The sequence below is a fragment of the Marmota monax genome, unplaced genomic scaffold (genome assembly GCF_021218885.2).
Source record: "Marmota monax isolate L192 unplaced genomic scaffold, Marmota_monax_Labrador192_F-V1.1 WCK01_AAM20220418_F8-fsc00219, whole genome shotgun sequence".
Lineage (NCBI taxonomy): Eukaryota > Metazoa > Chordata > Mammalia > Rodentia > Sciuridae > Marmota > Marmota monax.
The window spans coordinates 2,361,310-2,385,863 of NW_026692081.1; the positions used below are offsets into that span (position 1 = coordinate 2,361,310).

Consider the following 24,554-nt stretch of genomic DNA (forward strand, 5'->3'; position numbering starts at 1 on the left):
AAGACTCTGGAGACACCCAAGATTCAAGTGTTCCAGCTGTAGGCAACCACTTGTGTTAGAAAGAGTTATAAGGAAAATCCTGGAAATAGATGAAATATTTCCCCAAGCACGGGAGCATGGCTAGACCCAAGGTTGGTTGGAGGCAGGATATATGCTTAGTCCCTGCTCCCAGACTGGGATCCTAGTCACATTTCTGATGATTCCTTTGGCCCAAATGTAAACATTGGAATAACCCTTTCCTGGTCAGACTTAGGAGGAGAGAGTTCAGTCACATGCGAGCAGTCAGGGGACACATGAAGGGCCTTGCCTGTGATAACGTTGGGAAAAAAAATGAGATAAATAATTCACTAAAAAAGGAGGGAAACCCAAACAAAAACTGTGGGAAGCCATTCTCGCATGTGATTGGGCATCTCCCGGATTGGGTGTGAGGCGTTCTGGCCAAACTGTGTTGGAGCTACCCCCACCCTCTCCAGGTGCGAGAGCCTGTCAGTGTGGGGGTGTGACTGACCACTGACCCTGAGACCAATCACTGACCCTGACCTTGGAATGCTGCCCCCCTCGACCTTCATTGGATGGAATTTTCCCCTGAATTTCTTGTTCCCCAATAAAAGGCCACTCCCTGGCATGCTCTCTCTCTCTCCTGCTAGTCCTGAGTAAGCCTTGCTGCCCCACCAGGTGGTTCAAGGGGAGAGCCCTCTCGGACCTCATCATAGAAAAAGGTAATTGAGTCTGTGTGTTTTATTTTGATCTCACTAGTTAACTTCTATGTTACGAACCTCTTTAATGAAACCAGCATGCTGGTCGCCTGGTGGAATTGGCGCCTAATGAGGAGGCATTCTAGCTTAACTAGATTGAGTGGGAGTGCACTATAAAGATAAAGGAATTGGTGACAATTTTGGGTCACAAAAGTACCTGGAGGTACTGAAGGAACGAGATGTTAAATTAATTAAAATGGGAAATTCAACTACTACGGATAAGGAGATGTATCTGACTATTCTAGACACCACAATTAATCAGAAAGGAAAACAGATAAAGAAAACTCAGTTATTACAATTCTTAAAGGTTGTAGGCGAATATTGCCCTTGGTTTTGTGAACAAGAATCCCCAAATTTACTTACTTGGGAGAAACCAGGGAGGAAATTACGAAAAGTTTGTCTTTGTAATGAATTACCTGGAGGCATAGAAAATATACAGAAAACTTGGATGGCTCTGGAAATTTGTCTTTTTGAATATATGGGCCAGAGTCGTGGCCCCCTGAAGGTCTATTGAAAGGCATTCAGAGAGCTATTAGGTCTATTCAAATGGAAAATCCGCCTGAGGCTAAGTTAATTTCTTTTCCCTTGAGCCATTTAAAAACAAAGGCTCTAGGGGCTAAACCGAAAGTTAGGAATGTGACTTTAAACTTGCAGGATCAGACTAGCCTGCAGGGTGATTATAGAGAGGAAGGTCATAGAGAAGAAATCTCCGTAGTCATAGAGAGTCCTCCGGAAGAGAGAGACGATCCTCCCGGAGAGGAAAATCCAGAAGAAATTCTTAGAGAGGCACAGAGTCCTTCTCCACCACATGGCTTAGAAGCCCAATTTCAAAATGGCGTCAGTGGAGATTCTACCTACGAGTCACAGTCTGAGGGAGAAGAATCAGACATTGAAATTCAGGAGTTACAGAGAAATTTTAACAGGCTGCGTTTAACACCGCCTGCCCAGGCTATTAGAATTTGGCCATTATCTGCTAAAAGGACAAAATTTAACAGGTACGCTGAATTAACAATGACTTTTCTTACCCTGTTCCAGTGAGGTATTAAGAAGGCACAAGAGGCAGGGGAAGATATTAGTGGTTTTCAACTTTTCCCAGTTTTTGAACAAGTTAATGAACAGGACCAGAGAGTTCGAGTTCATGCTGTAATCCCATTTGAGACTATTAAGGAATTGAAAAGTGCTTGTGAGACGTATGGTCCAAATACTCCCTTTTGTACAGAACTTAATTGATAATATTTCTTCACAACCACTTCCACCTAGTGATTGGATTTCGTTAGCCAGATCTTGTTTGAGTGGAGGGGATTTCTTACTTTGGCATTCTTATTGGACTGATTTTTGTACTGAACAAGCAGAAAAAAATAGAAAACAAAATTTACAGACCGCAGTGGAAATGTTTTTAGGAACAGGTGAATTTGCTGATTTGGAAAGACAGTTAAGTTATGAATTTGTGGTTTATGATCAGATAACTGACTGTGCTAAATGTGCCTGGAAACAAATAGTCTCCAAGGACCAGTCCAATTTAGTTCTTACCAGAGTCAAGCAGGGTGCGAGTGAACCGTATTCAGATTTTGTAGCCCGACTGTATCAGACAGCAAATAGGTCTATCGGAGACCTGGGAGCATGCGAGTTTATTGTTAATCAATTGGCATTTGAAAATGCGAATAAATATTGTCAGGATGTTCTTAGACCGCACCGTAAAAAAGCAACAGTTTCTGAGTTTATCCGCTTGTGTTCTGAGATAGATTCCACCCATTTGCAGACAGTAACGCTAGCTACGGCACTGAAAGAAACCCTAAAGCCACAGAAATTAGTACGGAAACACCGTGGAAGATGCTATCTCTGCGGGAGAAATAATCATTTGGCCCGCGAATGTCGCGCGTAATTGTAAGTTCAGGGCTCCATCTACTGTTGATAATAGATATTGCAGGACTCAACCCGACGTGGCAGATTAAGATGGCGTGGATCAGCCCACCTTCTCACCATCATTTCCTCCTAGCGAGAGAACAAAAAACTTCTGGTTGGCCCCTCCCCGGGCCGAGCAAAAATACGGAGAATTCGAGGAGGGGTTGCACAGTGTGACGTCACTGGTGCCTTCCAGGACGGCCTGCAATTTTTACCGGAACGTAAATCACAGACAGTTTCCTTAGGACCCTCAACGACAATTGAATTGAATCCTGATTCAGGGCCAAAACAAATCCCTACTGGGATTTTCGGGCCGCTTCCTGATAATACTATAGGTTTAATTTTGGCACATAATAATTTAAAAGGAGCCATTGAGGTAATACCTGGTGTGATAGATTCAAATTTTAAAGGACAATTAAATGTTACTATAAGGTCCAACTATGCCCTAAGGCTTACTCCAAAGAATGCATTTGCCCAATTGATTTTATTGCCCTGTGATTCGGATAAACACCAGCAAGTAAATTTAGTTTCTAAACCTCCAGACAGAGTGTACTGGTCTCAATTAGTGCGACAAGAACGCCCTTTATCAGAACTTAAAATTAATCATAAAAACTTCAAAGGAATTCTCGATACAGGGGCGGATATTTCTGTCTTTTCTAGTAGATTCTGGTGTAGGAATTGGCCCTTACATGTAGCACCAGCTAACCTAGAGGGAATTGGACAAATTTCACAGCCTGCTCAAAGTGCAAATTATCTCCATTGGGAAGATTCTGATGGGAACAGTGGAGTTTTTAAACCTTATGTGTTAGAGTCTTTACCAGCAAACCTATGGGGAAGGGATATTTTAGCAAAAATGGGATTGTTATTAATAACTCCAAATCCTATAAGGTCAATTGAGGAAGTTAATCAGAGGTATTTTCCTGGAGATGATAAGAAGACCTTTCAGGGAGAGTATCTGTTTACAAACCAGTCTCCACGGCAAAGATTAGTAAATGCTCCAAGCCAAAATTTTTACTAGGGGCCCTGAATGTTTCCCCGATCCTAAAGACAGCTGAAAAAATCACCTGGCTCACAGAGGAGCCTATATGGATTTCTCAGTGGCCCATCTCAGGGGAAAAACTTAAAATAATTCATAGGTTAGTTGAGGAACAACTTCAGGCTGGTCATATAGAACCAACACTGAGTCCTTGGAACACACCTATTTTTGTTATTAAGAAAAAGTCAGGAAATTGGAGATTGCTACAGGATTTAAGGGCAATAAATCATGCAATTCAGCCTATGGGATCATTACAGCCAGGACTTCCTTCCCCCACAGCCATCCCTTTAAACTATAGCTTGATGGTAATAGATTTAAAAAATTGTTTTTTCTCTATAAGGTTACATCCTGGAGATTGTGAGAAATTTGCCTTCACTGTCCCAGCAATAAATTTTAATGAACCTGTTAAAAGATATTGCTGGAAAGTACTCCCCCAGGGAATGCATAATAGTCCTACCTTATGCCAAAAATATGTAGATCAGGTGATAGACCCCATAAGAAATAGCTTTCCTGATGCGTATATTATTCATTTTATGGATGATATATTATTGGCTCATGCTAATCCAGAGGTACTTTCAGAAATTTTTACTCAGAGGCTTCACTTACAGCAATGGGTTTATGCATTGCTCCTCAAAAAATTCAAAAGATGCCTCCCTTTCAATATTTAGGTCAGATAATTCAAGGACGTATAATCCGTCCTCAAAATCTTCAGATAAGAGTTCAGGAGTTACATACCCTTAATGATTTTCAAAAGCTATTAGGAGATATTAATTGGCTGAGGCCATTCTTAAAACTAACTATTTCTGAGTTAAGTCTTTATTTCAGATATTACAAGGAAATCCTTCTCCAACCTCTCCATGTCAGCTGACCTTAGAGGCTAGAACAGCCTTAAAAAGGGTTGAAAATGCAATTAAAAATGCACAAATTACTAGAGTTTATCCTAAGGGAATAGTGTATTTATTAATATTTCCAACTGAGCATACCCCAACAGGAGCCATATGGCAAAGATTAGGAGTTATTGAGTGAATTTATTTATCCCACTCCCCTCAAAAAACATTAATTCCTTTTCATTACTCTATTGCTCAATTAGTAATTAAAGGTAGAACTAGGATTTTACAATTAATGAGATCTGAGCCTGATATCATAATTATTCCATTTTCTGTTCAACAGACTAATTGGCTTTTTCAAAATTCTAGCTTATGGCAGATAGCTTTTGCTGATTTTCCTGGCCAGATAGATAGCCATTACCCTCGTGATAAGATTATCTAATTTGCATCATTAACATCACTTATTTTTCCAAAGATTGTGCATGCACGTCCTATAGATGAAGCCTTATTGGTGTCCACTGATGGTTCAAGCTCAGGTAAAGCAGGTTTTTATAGTTGTGTTCACACAGAGGTAATACAAACTTCATATACTTCTGCCCAAAGAGCAGAGCTTCAAGCTCTGATTTGTGCCTTAAATTACTTTTCAAATGAGCCTATTAATATTTATTCTGACAGCTTATATGCAGTCAGAGTTATCAAAAATATCGAAACTTCAGTTATTGGGTATACTTCATCACAAGAGTTATTTGAATTATTTCATAATCTACAGAAGGCAGTGCTAATGTGAAAATACCCATGTTTCATAGGACACATATGGGCTCATACTAATCTTCCAGGATCTTTAGTTTCAGGTAATGACAAAATTGATAAATTAGTAGGTTTTTGTCAACAGATGTCTTCATATTACTGTGCACAAGCTTCCCATTCCTTGCATCATAAAAATGCTTCTAGCTTACGTAAAAACTCTAATATTACCAGAGAACAAGCTGGTCAAATTGTAAGCCAATGCCCTAAGTGTGTTATTCACACTCCATCTCCACCATCAGGGGTAAATCCCCGTGGATTAAAACCAAATCAAATATGGCAAATGGATGTAACTCATATTCCTCAATTTGGTAAGCAATGTTATGTACATGTCATAGTGGACACATATTCCAGATTTATTTTTGCCACAGCATGTACTAAGGAAAATACTCAACATGTAATTTCTCATTGCCTAGCAGCTTTTCCTGTGTTAGGGTGCCCTGTGCAGATTAAAACAGATAATGCATCAGCTTATGTAAGCTCTTCTTTTCAACAATTTTGCCAAGAGTTTCAAATTAATCATAAAACAGGAATTCCTTATAACCCCCAAGGTCAAGCCATTGTGGAATGAGCTCATTTATCTATTAAGCTTCAATTACAAAAATTAAAAGGGGGGAATAGGGTTATGACTCCCCAAAATAGCTTCAATCATGCCTTGTTCATTTTAAATTTTTTAAATTTTGACGTAGAAGTTCATACTGCCACTGAGAGGCAAATGTCTCCCTCAGTAACAGGCCCTTTAGGCAGAGTTTTGTGGAAAGATTTACAGACTGGTCAATGGAAAGGCCCAGACCCAGTGATTATGTGGGGCAGAGGTCATGCTTGTATTTTCCCAGAAGGTGCTTTTCATCCTATCTGGGTGCCTGAACACACAATCAGACATGGAAGAGATAGAACCGAGATTCAAGCAACTGAAGATCGACCCGGAGAAGCCCCCATCCAAAAGGAAGAGATATCGGAAAAAGACGAAGAGAAACCAGGTTGACCCAGCCAAAAAGCTGATTTCATGGGAATACGTGAAGAAGCTAACAACACAGGCTTCCCGAATAATTCGACTCCTAGGAAAGAACAGGACCCCAGTCTTGATGGTAGTCAGGTAAAGGGGAATCAGATAGACACTTACTGGACATATTTCCCAGATCCACCCCTGGTACACCCAGCTGTGTGGACTGGAGAATCTATTCCAGTATTTACTAATGACTCATTCATGATGGGAGGATTTACAGATACTAATATTACTCCCAATCATGTGACTAGATTTAATTATTCTGGCTATAGTGCCCAATTACATTTGTGTTGGTCCCACGATAAACATGCTGGCTGTCTGAAAGTATCATTCAAGGAAAAGACAGTGATTGGTAGACCTAGACTGACAAATTATTCTATTATTGGAGACTTAAAACCTTATACTAGATCAGTAATTAAGATGGTACTTTCACATAACAAGCCAGTAATTTCTGCAAAACCTCCACGGATACCCCACTGTCCAAATAGTTCTACAATTGAGATTGGCACCTTTCCTAGATGGATGGATTGTGTAAATACCTTTCCTGTACAACATAAGGTGTCTAAAGATAGTGGGTATATTTTAGACTGGTCTCCAAAAATTGATGAGCAATTACGAAAAAATTCTTGCTATGACACCTGCAGGATTTGTTAGTAATATTTTGGCTTACAGTGAGGGTGGTATTCAAAAGGATGTTTGGTGCTTAATTGCTGCCTCAGAATTCTTACATTTTACAGACAAGCCTTTACCAAAATTTGTTGGCAAGAACTGTAAGGAAGGATCTTGCTATGGCTTACGAGCCTGTGTCCAATCTCCTTATGTTTTAATTATTGGAAATGTAAAAGTGAAATGGATAGATGACAGATATATTGTTACATGTAACAAATGTAACCTAACCAATTGTATTACTAGGTGTAATGGAGGAAAAGGACTGCTGATACTTCATTAACCCTCTTTTGTTTTACTACCTGCTAATATTTCAGAGCCATGGTATGCTGATACTGGTTTACAAGTCTTGCAGCAAATTCATTCCCAGCTAGCAAGACCTAAACGTGCTATTGGAATTATAATTGTTGGTGTTTTGGCGTTAGTCTCTTTTATTGAATCCATTGTTTCTGTGTCTCTGACATTGTCTCAAAATATTCAGCATGCAAAATTTCTTAATAATTTAGCTCAAAATATTTCCAAGGCTCTGCGTAATCAAGTAAATATTAATGAAAGGATTGAGACTAAATTAAACTCCTTAGAGGTGACTGTTATAGACATAGGTAATGAACTTTCAGCTTTAAAATTTAAAGAAAAGCTTAAATGCCATGCAAATTATAAATATGTGTGTGTTACAGCTGCCAAGTACAATGCTTCTCTCTGGGATTGGGAGAAGGTTAAAAACCATTTGTTAGGTATTTGGCAAAATAATAATAATAGCTTGGATCTTCTGGAACTTCATCACCATAACCAAGACATTCAAAATAATAGAGCCGATTTTTCGGATCCTTCTTCTTTGGCTAACCAAATATTGAAGGAGTTAAATGGATTTAACCCTGGAAATATTCTTAAACACTTGACCTGGTACATTATTGGATTGTTCTCCTTGATGTTAATTCTCATTTGTGTTGTAATTATAGGATGGCGAGTCTTTGGAACAAGAATGCAGAAACTCGAAAGAGTGAACCACCGCCTCATTTTTAAGAGAAAAAAGGGAGAATATGTGGGAAGCCATTCTCACACGTGATTGGGCACCTCCTGGATTGGTTGTGAGGCGTTCTGGCCAAACTGTGTCGGAGCTATCCACACCCTCTCCAGGTGCGAGAGCCTGTCAGTGTGGGGGTGTGACTGACCACTGACCCTGAGACCAATCACTGACCCTGACCTTGGAATGCTACCCCCCTCGACCTTCATTGGATGGAATTTCCCCCTGAATTTCTTGTTCCCCAATAAAAGGCCACTCCCTGGCATGCTCTCTCTCTCTCCTGCTAGTCCTGAGTAAGCCTTGCTGCCCCACCGGGTGGTTTGAGGGGAGAGCTGTCTCAGACCTGGTCATAGAAAAAGGTAATTGAGTCTGTGTGTTTTATTTTGATCTTACTAGTTAACTTATATGCCACGAACCTCTTTAATGAAACCAGCGTGCTGGTCGCCTGGTAGAAAAAACTTTTCATCTTCAGGCAACCTGAGGCTATTCTGGGTTGGAATCAGGATGAAGAAATTCCCAGAGTGAGGAAAGCTCTGTGTGGGCATTCAGTGTGAATTGGCCTGAGTTTAGGGTTGAGATATGAATTGGGCATGTGCCAAGCCTAGCACCAAGAATGGGGCTCCCCAACCCACATTTCTGTGGGTTTTGGGACCCGATCTTTGCTGAGTGAAACAATACTCCTCTAGCCAGACTTCAGAAAGGATTGATTGGTCAGAGCTAGGAAGAAAGGGACAGTAACTTACAGCCATTTCTGGTGGGAGTAGGGATGATAAAATTTTGGAGTGTGAAGACATCTTTCTTCAAACAAGAAAAAAAATGATTTGTACCAAGATTGGTGGTGGCATGTGAAGTTTGCTTGAGTAAAGCTCTGCTTTCAACTGGGATCCCACCCACATTTCTTTGAGTTCTGGCCTCTACATGAACATTGGAATTACTTTCCACTAGCCAGATTTAGGAGGAGAGAGTGGTTACATGTGGCAAGCCATATCCCACATGAAGAGCCTTACCTTGTGGCAACCATAGGAACAACTTGCTAAGGTTGAGGTGAAGATTTTACTAAAGAAGTAGGGCAATGAAGAATACAAACTTGGTAACTTGAGGTCATTGCTCACAGAAATAAAGAGGAAAACTTTTCAATAATGAAGAGAACAGGTAGGTTCTCCTCAGGTACACCAATCCTATAAGGGTGCCAGTTTCAGACAGTCTGAAGCCACTCCTGGCAGAAGATTGAGGAAGTAATTCCTGGCAGAGGACAGCTGTTTCTCTCAGGTGATGGCCTTAGCTTGGCCCCAGATTGTAGGTGGGCTATGAAGTGCTATGCATGGAAATGGTAGCCAGTCTGATGTCCCAGAAAGCCATATTTGTGAGAATTCTGGTACATCCTTGGGGCTTGTAAATTATTCTCCCATAAGCAGTTTTAGAAGGAGATCTAGTATTTATACCTGGGTATCCAAGGACAGGATAAAGAATCTTTCCCCATCCTAACCACTAGGAGAAACTGGAAAAGCTGAAGTAAATTCTTTACCACAGAAGTAGGAGTCAAACAAGACCCAAATGATCCACCTGCCAGCAACCTAAGGCTAATTCTGGGAGGAAGAAAGATATTAAGATATTCCTGGGAAGATAAGAAATATTTTTTCCAAGTTAAAGTGCATGATTAGGCCATAAGTTTGTGGTGGGATGTAAAGTTCACATTCAGGGAACATTGTCCCCAGACTGGGACCAAACATAGGCACATTCCTGCAGGTGCTTAGGAACCAAACTTGAACACTGGAATTATCCTCCCTTTATGAGATTTAGGAAGAGATTGGTTATATGTGGGAACAAGGGCCCACATAAAGAGCCTTGATCTGTGGTAACTCCAGGAGCAGCTTTCTAAAGCTGAGATAAAATTTTCATTAAAGTAGACAAAGCAGGATGCAAAATTGCACTTTACAGGCAACCCAAGGACATTCCTGGCAGGAATAAGGAGGAAGAAAATCCTGAAAGGAAGAGAATAGTTTCTTCTGGTCAGTGCATGTGGCTTGGTCCCAAGTTGAGGTTAAAATGGGAAGTGGGCATGGGTGCATTCCCGAACTCAGGATGGGGCTCCAGAAAGCCACATTACAATGGTTTCTCTGGCCCAATGTTGGCACATTGGAATGAACCTTCTCTGGACACACTTCAGAGATGCATTGGTCACAGATAAGAAACCAGGGGCTGGAAACAGAAACTTGCCCTGCATTAATCACTTGTACAAGGATTGGTAAGCTGAATTAAATGTTTTCCCACAAAAATAGTGTGCAGCCAGGATTTAAGGGTGCTGATTTTAGGCATTCTGAGGCCATTTGTGAAAGAACAGGGAGGAGGAAATTCCTAGAGGAAGAGAAGTATTTCTCTAAGGCAGGTGATTGGTGAGCTCAGAAGTGTGCATGAGTGGAAACTGGCATCCAGTCCCATAGGGTCCCATAAAGTCACATTCCTGAGGGTTCTCCCAATCCAATATTGGCATGTTGGATTAATAATACTCTTCTGGAGAAACATAAGAAAAGCTTGATTGATCACAGCTTGGGGAATCAGACATTGAATGAAGAGCCTTGCCCTAAGCAAACCCTAGGAGAAGTAGGGTTGAAGTATATTGTTTTTTAATAGAAACTGGTCACGACCAGGAAGTAATGGTGCCAGTGTCAGGAAGTATTAGACTATTGTTGGCAGGACAAGGAGGAAGAAATTTGTAGGAGAAACAGAATGGTTTCTCTGAAATGATGGACTTGGCTTGGTCCTGGGTTGTTGGCTGACAGCATCCCATGCATCCTTAATATACTGAAAAAAAAAAAAACTGGAGAAGTGTAAGGTCACATTTTCAGATACAGAATATTGGGTGACACAAATACTATTAAATTCAGGGTCACAAATGAGCCTTTGCAACACAAACAGAATGTTTAGTTGTTCCTGGTGGAGGTCTAGTTCTTGCTGAATGACTAAAATAGCGGCTTGGGACAGTTTATTTAAGTCACTTTGAATGTCGAAGGCTTCTGCCAAGGCAGTAGACTAATTTTTCACAGTCTGAGCAGTGAGGATACTCTGAGTGAGCAAAGCGGTGGCAGTGGTGTCTTGGTCAACAAGACCTTTGATATCACCCCAAGTTCCTTTATGTGAGGTTTGTTTGCATCATTGAGTCCCTTGTTTGTGAGGTTTCTCCTCTAGAGTTAGTTTCTTCGTCTTCTTGGTTGGTAGTTCTGGGGGTCCAGGGTATGAATTTCTGGCAGGACTTAACAGGTTAAACCTCTAGTATCTAAGAGAGTGTGCAGCACTTGCAGCTGCGAGTATTTGGTGGAACTCAGTAGGTTCCCCCTTTCCCCTTTCTTACCGCTCTGTTAGGGGACACACCCAGTCTTATAGACATACCTCAGGTCCCTGTTCAGGTGCCAGTTGCATGGGCTCTCTCTTATCCAGGAAGGAAGTCCACAGAACAGGGTAGAAGAGAGTGTGGCTGCAGAGTCTCTAATCAAGACCTCTGGAGAACAAGCAGGAAGCAGGTCTTTCTTTTATGCAGCTGCCATGGCTAAGGCCAGCAGAGAGGCTTGAGCTGCTTGTGTCTCTAATATCCTGCGTGGCCAAAATCCAGTCATCTAGCACTGCTGCTCTGTGTTCCTTATTTAGTCTGTCCCAGATCAATTCCTTGGCTAAAGCAGCCCTAACTCTTTCATGAGACACCTTTCCTTCTCCCACCTTGTTTTCTCTGTCAATAAACTGTGGCAAGTCCTCAGAGGCTTTCTGCCTTAACCCCTGTATAGAAATTGTACCTTGCTCAGCAGGTACCTCCTCCAGGCTCTTAGAGCACAGAGCCACACCTAATCCAAATAATTTGGTGGGCCAGTGGCTTGTACTGCAAGGGAACTGTAGATTCCCTCTTCCTGCAAGCATTCAGCTGGAGGTTAACATTTGTGGTGTGGTTACGATCCCCTGCTGTTCACATTCATCATAGAAAAATGCCTTCCACTTCAAAAATATTGCATGCTCAAGAGTGGCTCTGGCTAGGTCTTTCCAGTCTTCAGGGCAATTAAGTTCAAGACTGAGTGATTCTAGAATTTCCTCTGCAAAGGGCCCCCAGGGCCCATCCTCTTTTATTGCCTTCTTTAACTCCTTCAGGGTACCCAATGCATGTGAATACCAAGTGGCAGGGTGCTGTGGTATGGAGGCTGTGTTGACTGGGAAGGCTTGTATTCCCTTACCCCACTTTTCATCTCTTATCCTACATAGATCTTGAAAAGGATCTCTGGCCTCCTGGAATGGGTTTCTGGGAGATTATGGCTTGGGCATGTCTGGTGGCCTGGTCATTTCTAAGCTGTCATAGGCCCTTGCTGGCAATGGCATTGCCTCATAAGGAGGCAGTTGCCATTGACTCAGGGAAGGATATAATCTTTGCCTGTCAGCAGAATGCACATTTGCACAATTTGTGGTCACCTATTCCTGAACCATGAAGGCTAGTGGCACAGTTTTCTGCCTTTCTCCCTCCTGCAACTGTTGTGGTTGCTTACTTCAAAGTAAAATTTTGCCCCTACTCTCCTGTGCCTGTTGTGGTTGCTTGCTTTGAGGTAGATTTTTGCCCCCACTTTTTTACCCTTGTCTGTCTCTCACAGCTTCATCTTCCCTCAGGGCCATCATTATATGACAAGGGTTTGTTGCAGGGCTCCCTAAACTTTGCTGAATGGCTGTCACAATAGGGAAAAAATGTAGTGGTAAAGTATACCCCTGTCTACTTTAGCTTGCCACGCATTTGCCATTATTTTGTCTCATACCCTAAGATCAAAAACATCAGTAATATTGGTCCTTGGTTTAATGTTTATTATTATCATATCACTGAACTTCTAGGCTTCTCTCTTATTCAGGGTTAAACCTCTAGTATCTAATAGAGTATGCAGCACTTGCAGCTGTGAGTTTTTGGTGGAACTCAGTAGGTTCCCCCTTTCTCCTTCCTCACCGCTCTGTCAGGGGCCACACCCTGTCTTATAGGCTTACCTCAGGTCCCTGTTTGGGTGTCAGTTGTGTGTGCTCTCTCTCGTCCAGTGAGGAAGTCCACGGAACAGGGTAGAGGAGAGTATGGCTGCAGAGTGACTAATCAAGACCTCTGGAGACCAGGAAGGTAACAGGTCTGATTTTATTGCGCAGTTACTATGTATATATACACAGGCAGTAGCTATGCAGATTATAGGCAGCCACCAGTATAATTTCTTACTAACTGTTCTTGCAGTGACAAATTGAGGAGTGGGCCATGGACTACAACACATGGCCTCCTGACCAGGGCTGTGCCTACAGGGTAAGTAATTTGCTGCTCACATGCCTAGCACAAGGGGAGTGGCCTGTCACTCAGATGCCCTTAATGCAATGTATTTCATGCACTTGTCTCCACAATAGTAATTTGTAGAAGTGTGTTTGCAAATGCAAAATGTGATAAAAAGAACAAATTCTTTAACAAGGCCTCTGGCCTTGAGCTGGAGCTTCACAGAGATCTCTACATTTTTACAATAAGAGAAATTAGAAATTGGGCACCATGGTTACAGCTGGCAGTGGGAGAAAGAAAGGGGAGAAGAAGCTCTTCCTTTCTCAGGTGTTGTTCTTGTGCTGGGAGCCATTAGCCAAGTAGGTATGACAATTTCCTTGCCAGCGTACCCCATGTTGCAGTGACATTGAATGTAGGTGACCTTGCTCAAGGACCAAGGCGGATTAGGGCGTTCCCGGTTTAGGTTCCAGGTTTAAGGTTTAAGATTATTCCTGCTGGGAATAGGGCGTATCTTGCTGCCTGAGTTCCCCTTGAGTTCTCACGGGATTCAGACAGTATATTTTGGGAGACAGAAGCCCAGTGGAGGTGCATTTGGGCAGAGAATGTGGATTTGGGCAGAGAACGTGGATTTCCCCAGAACGTGATTGTAGACGGCTGGTGTGAGTTCGGGAATAAAGAGTTGCTGTTTGAATCTACAAGCTGTGTGGTGGCTCGTGATTGTGTGCCCAGCCAGCCTGTGGCATTTGTGCCCAGCCAGACTGTGGCATTCTTGGAGAATTGACTTGCCCAGAACAGTGAAAGAAAAAGCTGCTTTTATGTGAATTTTCACAGCTGTACACTTGAGCCCCTCACCTTACATGCTGAGTATAAAATTCTGAAAGTACCTGAACTCAGGGTTCAGGTGATTATTGATTACAGCAAAAGCTGTGCCCTGAAAGCCTGGCTGCAGCCAAAAAACTGTTTGTTGATATCTTTGGTGCCTTGCCTCATCTGTCCTACAACATCTCAACATAAAATACAAAATAGGGCAGGGAATGTGGCTCAGTAGACAAGTGCCCCTGAGTTTAATACCCAATACCCCTACCTTTGAAAAAAAGAGAAATCTAGTGCTGCTCATCAGGTAGGGCATGGAGCATATGGTCCTTCCTAAATATAGTCCACAGACTGTCTTTCAGGCTAGCTCCCCAGAGTTATCTGAAATGGTGGTCCCAGTAGTGATGGTTGTCCTCATTAGCTATTCTCATTTGCCTAGAATGTAAGAGGAATTCTAAGTATAGAAAAACTTAGAAGTCACTGGCATTTACCAGAATGGGAGGAGGCATGCCTGGGAGGTGCTTGAAATGCTATCATTGGAAGTGTTCAGGTACCACCCGGTGGATTCTATGGAATAGGGTTCAAAAACGTGGTATCTAAAGTCTGTATCTCTGACCCCTTTTATGACAGAAATGATTGTATTGTCAATTACAACCATTCATTTGTGGCCAGACTGAGTAGCAATTTGAAGTCCACATAGGTTACATAAGCCATGATATTTACCACCTGGTGATTTATAGAAAATGTTTGTTAGCCACTACTGTAGAACAGCACCATCAGTATTTTTTTGCTTTTGTGGTAATGTCCTGTGTCAACTGAATCTAATCCAGTAGCTTCCAGCACATGAAAATTTGACATACAGCTCCTATAACTAAGGAACATAGTTTGTGCTTTTGATAGATTGCATGGACAATGGCCACCATATTGGATAGCATCAATATAGAACACAAAAGCAGAAAATGCATAATGGATCACTTAAATGTTGTCCAAGTTTCAGCCATCCCCAGTATCTTACTCATACACAAAGCTTTGCTTAATTTTTTATTGTCTTTTCCTTATGGAAACATTACCTTCAAAGAAAGTAAAATTGGACATAAGGAGAATATGGTGGCTGAGTTCCTTTCTTGCATTGATAATGTGATTGACTTTGAACACACAGATACTACCTAGTGAAAGCACTGAGTCTTTACAGGGGCTTCCTGTTTGCTAAAAAGGCTCCGATAATGATTGGGGTTGTGTAAGGCCTGCTGTGACTGGGTCTGTCATGGGCTGAACCAGAGGGGTGATACCCATTCCATGCCAGGGCAGACTATCATTCAAGGATGATAAGAGATTCAAAAGAGGAAAATGTCTCGGGAAGGAGTGAACATTAGTATCCATAGCACAGTCCAGAGAAGGTAAAGTATGGGTTTGTAGATGGCATCAGGAGGCAAGGGACAGGAGACTGAAGGAAATAGGTCAGAGTACACCTAAAGATGTGAGTTGAATCCTGTGCAGAAAAGCATGCATGCATAGACACAAACACAGACACACAGAGAAGCATAGCTTACCCCCTCTCATTTGAAAATGAAACATCTCATGTACTTTCTCTGAGTTGGAAATTGGGAGTGTCTAGCTGGGTGGTTCTGGCTCAAGGTCCACATGAGCTTGCAGTCATCTCAAGGACGGACTGAAGTATGCACTTTCAAGCTCATGTGCAAGGGTGATGGTAGGCTCAGCTCCTCACTGGCTGTTGTGCAGACACTTTATTTCTCTTCCATGTGAGCCTCTGCACAGTTATGCGCAAAACATGGTAGTCTGCTTCCTTCATAGAGATATATATTTTTGAAGCAATGTACCACCATTTCTGATGTATGGTCTTGACCACAGAAAACAATCTTGGTAGAGTATGGAAGGGGAACATAAAAGGATGAGAGTGTCAGGAAGCAGGGTCATTTGGGGGTATCTTGGAAGCTTGGAACCATGCAAGTTATTGTAAGGAAGTTGGATTTTATTTTGCAGAGTATGAATTGAGGAGTGTTATAATATATTTCATAGTTTTAAAATACTTTTTTAAAAAAAGAGATTTTTTCAATTAGACCTTGGAGTGGACATATTTAATTTTGCTACCAACCCCCAAGGTGAGATTATTTTAAATATTGAACACTGAGGTTCAGGGACTTACATATACTGGCACTTGGCAGACATGGGATTTGAATGTAGGCCTTAATTCCAATAGTTAACTCCTACTTGACTGCAATCTTCTCCTTAGAGAGTAGGTTGGAGGGTGGGAAAAAAAAGAAGAAATAGTAGACACAAGGTAATTGTAGTGGTTCCAATAAGAGAGAATAAGAGCTTTAGGAGAGTAAACAATTGTTACAAACAGTTGGCTACAGACACATTTGGAATACATTTAGATGTTTCTAAGATGATGTACTTGTTATTCAATACTAAATGCTAATGCAGGTAACATCCAGCCTAAAGAGAGGTGTCTCTTATTTATTCATCTCTCATTTTTGTTATTTGTAAAACATTAAAAGAGAAGGCATAATTTAACAAATCTATTCTGAATAATGAGACTTTTAGTCACAAAGCATAAAAATTGCTTTTTGTTACTATCCATACTCTCACACCTAAATTATGCCATGTCATCAACAAGCCACAGGCAGGGCTAAGTAACAATTTTTCCTTTTTTTTTTTTTTTCCTGTGGGAACAGCAGCAATTGGGGAGTAAGAGCTGAACTTTTCTGCCAGGTTCATTCATGCAGTAGGAGCTTTTCTATAACTTCCCCATAGATTGGGGCTTTGGATGCATGCATGCACAGACTGTGGCAGTGGGGTTGGCAGTGGATTTCCCCATTCAGGCCCACATGGAGAATGGTTTTTGGAGTCTTTTTCAGGCTTGCAGATGGAGCCCAGCTACAGCATAAGCATTTGATACTGTGTATTGTCTTCCTGTACAGTTATTTCTTCCATGTTGGTGCATTTCTTGATTTAGGGAAGTTAAATTTGGATTTGCTTACACTAAGCTGCTATCCCTAATCACTTTGTGACCATTAAAATCGGCCTTCTTCACACAGGATTCCTCAAATCAAATTTTCTTTCTTCCTTTCTTCCTTCCTTCCTTCCTTCCTTCCTTCCTTCCTTCCTTCCTTCCTTTCTTTCTTTCTTTCTTTCCTCCCTATGTTTTTTTTTTAACCAGGGGGTGAACCAAGGGGGCACTTAACTACCAAGAAACATCTCCAATCATTTTTTTATTTGTTTAGAGATAGGGCAGGCTGAGTGTCTTGGGGGCTCTGTAAGTTTCTGAACGTGAATTTGTGATACTCCTGTCTCAGCTTCCCTAGCCACTGGCTTGACAGGTGTGTGCCACAAAACCTGGCTTGTTCTCTCTTTCCATAGCTGACATCTCTTTAGTCTACACTGCCTCCCTACTTTGCTGGTGCCTGGGCTGGTGCTTCACTAATTTATTTCTTACATTCCAGTTATTTACTTTGTGTTTCCCTATAATTTAACAGTTCAAAGTTAAGTTTCAGTGAGTTCCCTTTTGTTACCAACCTATCTGAGAAGCTGTCTTCTTACACTGGGAGTCCCATGCTGAGGGACTGCTGTGTGCTTCTTTCCTTTATCTGCCATCTTCCTTGCCATGTTTAGCCTCCCTGAATGCATATTTTAGTTTTGTGTCAAGGCTTTTGGAATAGAGTTGGTTAGTTTTTGTTTTGTTATCCAAGGTACACTGAATATAATCCTATTGCAGACACTTCTGTGACTTCACAGGAGGCAGAGCATACTTTCTCATGTCCACTAGCATTAGCTACACTCCAACTGATTGCTGCTTTGATATATTTCCCTTGTTCTTAGGGAGCTGGTAAGAGCTAGGATGTCTGTATGGTACTGGGGCAGAGTCACAGGACCACCATCGGACTAGGCAGAACCACCCCAGCCCTGTCAAAGCATAGGTGACTCAATTGTTCCTGGAAGACTGAAGGCTTGGGTGTCCACCTGAAGTGTCTGTCCCTGCCCCCACAGGCCTGGGCCAGTAGACCAGCAACACAGGAGTCCAGCACCCTCCTGGTGCTGAATATAATGCTTGAGGTCTCAAGTTAGGCCACCTGAAACAGAGAGGGTGTCTGATTTCCATTCAATGGTCAATGGTCAATGGCTCCAGGGTGCCTAAGGCTGGCTGCATCTCAGACATCTGGTAATGGCTCTTTGGTGTGTTAGTAGAATCTTGTTATGTTAACCTAGTAGCTAAACCATACCTGAGGTCTCTAGAGGTCATCCCAAAGTTGCTGTGCCTTGACCAAATGGCTTTGGCCCTACAGAAATCCCTTCTGCCATACTCCTACCCTCTCCTCAAACAGAAAAGCCTTGCCCTGATTTGGATCCTGAAGAGCCACATGAGCATTGATTGTGGTTGGCCTATTGTAGTCTGAATGACCCTTGGGGCTGAGGGTCACTGCCCTGGACAAGCAGAACCTCCTCAGGTAGCAAAGAGGCCTGGACACTGTGCCAGAGGCACAGTGTCCACAGGACAGTGTGTGTGCCTCGTGGCACTGGTAGTGAGGTACACCTCTTCATTGCCTACTGTGTCCTATATTCTCCCTGGTTTCATCTCTTGCAATCCTCACCTGCTCCCTACACATCTTATAGGCTGTTCACTTGCCAGCTACTGCCACTGTTTGAAACTTAGTTGCACACCCATGTGAATATGTCACCCAGAGTCACTGGGGACCCATTCCTCTGTCTGCCACCCTGTCATACTGCTCTGTTCCACCCAAGTATGGGGCGGGTTCTCAACCCCTGTTCTTAAAGTTTTCATGCTGCCTTGCAATGCTGCCACCAGGTGCTAGGAAGGGATTTTGCCAGACCGTATCCACCCTTCATGCATTTGTCCATGGGCCACAGCCTCCATGTTGGAGCCTGCTTCCAGTCTAGCATGTTCAGTCAACCAGGTCACACTGCTCTCTCTTCAGCTCCACTCAGCTTTGGCTGCATCCTGCAAATCTTCAGACAATTAGGCAGATCTTCCCACTATCTGGATATTTTAAGGAACAACACTACCTGAACAGTGCCTCAAGTTTCTGCCTGCTAGTCCCCTGTCTTCTACTGGTACTGCCTGGATGCCCTCCCTGGTGTGGGAGCACACACACTAGACTGAGGCTAAAAGCACTCAGCTGGCACTCAGAGTGCCTAGGAGTAACCACAGGGTAGAAGAGGAGGGGAATGTCCAACCAGAGTGGTACCATGTCACCTGACATATTCCACACCCCTTCATGTATTGCCCCTGGGCTGTGACTGGTTCAGGGAATGGCATGGAATGAGGAGACAATGTGCTCGAGGATGCTTCTGACCTCTGTCCCAGGGGAAGTCTGGGATTTGGTGGGGCAATGCCAGGACCTTCTCCCAAAGACTTGGTGAAGTGAGTCCTGTCAGGTGTCACATTTGAACTCCTCTTTCTCCCTCCAACACAATGAAATTACCCTCCCTACTTTCCTCTGGTTGTACTTTCTTCTACTCTGGCATAGGGTTTTTAGAGTCTTCCTGAACAGACAGACCAGCACATCCAGGAGCCCCATAATCCCTGAGCAAGGGAAACCAACATGGGTTATTTGCATTTCAGAGGCAGGTGGTATGATCTCCTAAACATCATTCATTTTAGGGAAAGTTCCTGGCTTCAATTTTTTTTCTAGTCATTATTTTACATCTGGGACACTTTAAGGACACCCAAGGAATGTGATAAGGCTAGGTTGAAGGCTCCCTTCAAATCTAGCAGGATTTTTTTTTTCCTAAATCAAGTTTAGGAGATGAGGGCTGGCTAGAACTATCCTGTAAGGCCTGAGAACTTCAGGGTCACTCCATGAGCTCACTCCATGTTTGTTCTTGGAGGGTGATCTTCTAAAATACCTGTCTGGATTTCTTTTCCCAATTTCCTCTGTGGAGAATAGTGAGGGTCCTGGGCCTATAGGTGTTTGGATAGGTTGTACCAGCCTTGCTTCATCTCCCATCCAGCGTGGGCCCATTCAGGTTCCTTCTTCCAGTCTCAACCAGATTATTGCAGGGACTTGGCTTCTGTTGGAGTTGGGGTAGGGAGGGCTTGCAGGTGTGTAATACTTCTGCAAGATAGGTACAGACTTTGGAATGTCTTCACCAAAGAATCTGGTGTGTGTTTTTACACAGGAAGTGGGTATGCTGACCTTCCCTGCTTGTTGGTAAAGAAATTGGGCCTCTGCATGTGTTCAGGATCCTCATCTACTGACTACCTGGCACCTGACCTTGCTGCCATTTTCACTGGGTTTCTAGGTCCGAGTAATGCCCTTGTACATCTGAGCATCAAAATCTGATGCACTGCACTTCCATGTTTCTGCCTGCTCCACTGCCTCTACTCCACAGATCCCTTGTCAATCCATTTACAGTAAATTGTTAGTGTCTTGCGGATACACCCAATGTTGTGTTTAATTCTTTCATTGTACAAATTCATGAGTACAGTGTGATAATTTAATACATGTATTCATTTTATATTTATGAAATGCATTTTCTTTTCTCAAAACATTGTTAATTTCTTAATATGTGATATTATAGCTATATATATAGCCATAATATAGCATATTAATTTTTTAATATGCTATAATTGAATCACATTGTGATATTTCAATACATGTATATAGATGATGATTGAATCACATTAATTAAGATTTCCTTTCCTTAATAAAATGTAAATCCTTAAAAAAGTTTTTGAGTCAAAAAAGAAGTTGCATGTAAAAATGGTACATATGTAGATAACCAATGAAAACACTACATATCAAAACATATGTTATGCAGGAAAAACTGCTGAGATGGATTATTAGAGATGAAAATATATCTCAAATCTAAAAAAATTGCACCTTGGGTATGCTGGGTATATAGTTGAGTTGGTAGAGTACTTGCCTTTCATGCACAAGGCCCTGGTTCAATTACCAGCACCACCACCAAAGAAAAAAAAATGCACCTCATGAATCTATACAAATATCTAAGTACAGGTTAACATAGCAGGGGAATGAAAATATTAAATATTAGAGGAGAAAATAAATGAAACAAAGCATAAACATACAAAATTAATTAGGAAAAGAGTTTTCTTTAAAAGAACAACAAAATTCACAAACTCTTAGGTGGATTTACTTGGAAAAAATTAAAATTTTGTGACTAAAGTCACAAATGTGAAAACATTTGCCTCAAAACAAAACAATGACAACAAATAGTCTGAATATTTTTTGAAAGCATGACTTTAATAGTACAAAGAGAGATTATATCTGTTAATATAGAAGGATTTAGCAAGCATAGGGAAAAAGCAATAGCAAAAGAATTGTATTAGTCTGTTTTCCATCACTGTGAAAAAAAAAAAAACCTGAGTAATGCCCCCTCAAAAGAGGACAGGTTTGTTTTGGCTCAATTTCAGAGCTTTCAGTCCATGGTTTCTTGGCCCTGTTGCTCTGGGCCTCAAGGCCTACTTAGGGCAGCATGGTACATCATGGCAGGATCATATAACAGGGGAAGCCTATTCACTAACGTGTTGCCAAGAAGCAAAGAGAGAGAGACAGTTGTTGGGGGAATTCTAATATCTTCTTCAAAGTGATGCCCCAATGAATTAACTTTGTCCCACTAAGCCATTCCCCTTAAAGTTTCCACCACCTCCCAGTTGTGCCATATTCTATGGACAACAACTTTAACACATGAACTTTGGGGAACATTTCAGATTTGAACTATAACAAGCATCACTATTAACCAGTCAATTCGAAAATTAGATCAAATCTAGAATATATGGAGAGAGACTCAAACACAGACAGCAAATATAGGCAACTGAGTGGCCAGGTCAGTCAACAGAGCAGTCACCAATGCTCCTGTAATTGTGGGACAAGGACCAGAAATAACTGTCTTTGAAATAATCTCTCTTTACATGGAGTATCTGAATGGCCTTTGAAGACTGGCACAAACACGGGGAAAATAATGAAAGCAGAAAACAAACAAACAGTGAAAAAATACTGTGCAATATTGCATTTCAATAAATAAAGTAACTCTGAAGATATGGAGAATTTTCTAGAAGCACAACCAACCAATATCAAATGCTTAGGGAGCATAAAGTCTTAGAAGAACATGAGATTGAAATTTGAATCATTAATCCAAACCTCCCTTAATGTACATTTCTAAACCAGGTAGATTCATTGCAGATTACTATCAAATATTTAAAAAGAATTAAACATAATTCTCCCAACACTTACAAAATCTGAGAAGAAGGAAATACCTCTCAACTCAGTGAAGCCATCTTTACACTGACGCAATAACCAAAGCTGTACCAGGAAAATAAGAGTTTATATTATATCCCCGATGAAAACTGATGCAAAACCCATGAATAATACATTAATAAAAGAAGTTTAGGAACATATTTACAAAAGCATATACAATTTTACAATTTTGTAGGCCTGTTTTTTAGAATTCTAGGACAGTTCAACATGAAAAATTAAGAAATCAATAAAAAATAAAGGAAGGGCAAATATGCATGATAATGTCAAATGATGCAGAAGATTATCTGAGAGAATTCAACACTATTGCTAAAACAATGCTAACACCAGATGCAGCCCAAACCACATCCACCATTTTAATCACCAAACACTCCCTTATACCTAAACCCCCATCTCAAGTCTTTACCTGTCTCTCTCTCTCTTTTTTTTTTCACTTGTAGATGGACATAATACCTTTATTTTATTGATTTATTTTATGTTCTGGCAATCTGCTTTAAGAAAACAACGTGGTGAAACCTCCATAAAAACTCCATTTGTGATGGAGGCTGGAAGGTCTTTCCCTTCACCCCCAGTTCACCAGGAACTGGAGGTACCCTTCTGTGTCCTCCCATTTTTTTTTTTTTTTCAGATTTCAAAAGCCTGTAGGTGAGTTGACATTTGCTCAGCTACCTGAGAGTGGCATAGTAAAAATTCAGGAGTTTTTCCCGAGCTTAGCTGTGTGGACAGGTCAGACTGGGACTGCTCCTGCTCACACAGTGGAAAGAGGCCATTCCACACAATGTTCCCTGCCCATTGGCCAACCAGACTTATGAGGGCCACCATTCATGTATTATTTTCCTTAGGCGATCTCAACAAATCAGCCACAAGCAAGGATTTGGGACACTAAATTATTGTGGATAGACAAGGTGCCTGACTCTGTGTTAGGGATGTAGGCAATGTAAGATAGGGTGGGCTTGTCCATCAGATGGAGGTTTGTGTGGCAAACAGTGACAGCAAGTGGAGACAATATAGTGGAGAGAGTTGGGGAATTGGATAGCTTGCATGTGAATTTCAAAGTTTCAGGATTGGGGCACAGGTGGAATCCTAGTTGTTGGCTCAAGGAAAGGGACATAGAAAAATAGTAATAGTTAGAGATAAGAGTTAGGTCCAGGCTGCATTTCCTATGTTTGGGAATTCTCTACTGAATCTCCTTCCTAGCCTGCTTCCCTAAACCCTAGCAACTGACCCCTAAGTACAATCCCTGTCCAAATCATTCATGGCCAGTAGGAGTTCATGACCTAAATTTTATGACTTAAGCACTAAAACATCAACAAAACAACACCACCTTTCTCCTTAAAAAATAATAGTCCCCAGATTAATGATCTAATCCTAATTCAACCAAGAACCTACCTGAAATTCATATTCATTATACTCTGACCACCAGAAACACTCACCTTCCTAATCCCTTACATGAATAGTCTGATCAGAGATCTGGTGCAGGGCCAGCAGCCTGTGGAGCCTGGATTTTTCTGGTGGCCCAGGCTTCCTGTACCCTGATAATGGGTGAACCCATCCAACAACCCCATTTAGACCAGAGGTCCATGGGGAGAGAGAACTAGCACTGCCTGCCCTGGGCTCTCAAGGCCTCATTCACCACTACCCATCATCACTGCTCTGTGGCTTCCCTATGGACTGCCACTAAATCCTTAGGCAATGCCTTCTGGGCTGAGTTTTGCTGGACATTGTCTTTTTAATCCCTGATTCAGGAAAAAATTCCCCTGTACTCAAATGCCACATCCTGTCACATAGAAACCACCCATGTCCCACCATATGGCTCCACCCCTGACACACAGACGCAAGCATGTCTGTATACGTAAAATTCCAAAGAACATGGACAAACATTTGTTGAAAGAAATAAACAAAGTTACATAGTTGTAGAATAAAAGTTTAACACAGATAAATTAGTTGTATTTCTATACACTAGAAATGAAGATTCCACAAAAAAATAGAACTCTTTATTTGTGACAGTATTAATAAAATATCTGAAAAATTTTCCAAGGAGCTGAAAAACTTGTACATGAAAATATGTAAAACATTATCAGAAAAATTAAAGAAGATCTAAGCAAATGAAAAGACATAAATTATGATTGGAAAGTTTTCATATTATTGAGGTTGTGAAAGTGCTTAAACTACTCTGCAGATTTAATGCAATTCCATCTAAATT

At 41.6% G+C, this 24,554-nt stretch overlaps 1 long non-coding RNA gene across 1 annotated transcript; it reads left to right on the forward strand.

Moving 5' to 3' along the window:
• The first annotated feature begins 1,499 nt into the window (after positions 1 to 1,499).
• On the forward strand, positions 1,500 to 8,383 carry LOC131424832 (uncharacterized). The gene is made up of 2 exons (XR_009228400.1): positions 1,500 to 6,420; positions 7,956 to 8,383. It is a non-coding gene; the product is annotated as an uncharacterized LOC131424832 (long non-coding RNA).
• Positions 8,384 to 24,554: the final 16,171 nt, after the last annotated feature.